An 801-nucleotide genomic window follows, 5' to 3' on the forward strand; every position below is an offset into this window, starting at 1 on the left:
AAAAGAAGCCAACAAGTGCTCAGCATATGTGGGAACTACTTCAAGACAGTTGGAAAAGCATTCCTCATGAAACTGGTTGAGAGAATGCCAAGAGTGTGCAAAGCTGTCATCAAGGCAAAAGGTGGCTACTTTGAAGAATCTCAAATATAAAATATATTTTGATTTGTTGAACACTCTTTTGGTTACTACATGACTCCATATGTGTTATTTAATATTTTTGATGTCTTCACTATTATTCTACAATGTAGAAAATAGTAATAAAGAAAAACCCTGGAATGAGCAGGTGTGTCCAAACTTTTGACTGTTTCTGTATGTGACCAATACAATTTGATGATTAGAGTTTGTGTACAAGTGCATAGGTTTGTGTGTGTGTGTTTGCAATTGATGGAGGGTTGTATGTGCATTAACATTAGTGAAGTAACACATAAAACATTGGTTTAGGTGTTATTACATGATCGGTTGAAGTCATTATGTTATTCATCAAAAAAGATGTTATTCACCTGATAATGTAACTTATTACATTAAATGGAAAATATATTACTATAACAATTCAACATTTTATATTACCTGACAAGATATTACATTTACCGGTTTTATTACATTAGAAATCTAAAAGTTATTACATTAACCGTTGTTACAAGACACAGCATACATAGTTCTTGCCTTGACCTCATGGATATTATTATCCAATGTATCATTGATTAGTTTTTGGAACATAATAATCAATTTAGATTTGTTTATTATTACAATAAAAATACAACATAAAAGTGATATCTTCTTGTTTAGAACATAATATAATGA

The sequence above is a fragment of the Coregonus clupeaformis genome, chromosome 35, assembly GCF_020615455.1.
Source record: "Coregonus clupeaformis isolate EN_2021a chromosome 35, ASM2061545v1, whole genome shotgun sequence".
Classification (NCBI taxonomy): domain Eukaryota; kingdom Metazoa; phylum Chordata; class Actinopteri; order Salmoniformes; family Salmonidae; genus Coregonus; species Coregonus clupeaformis.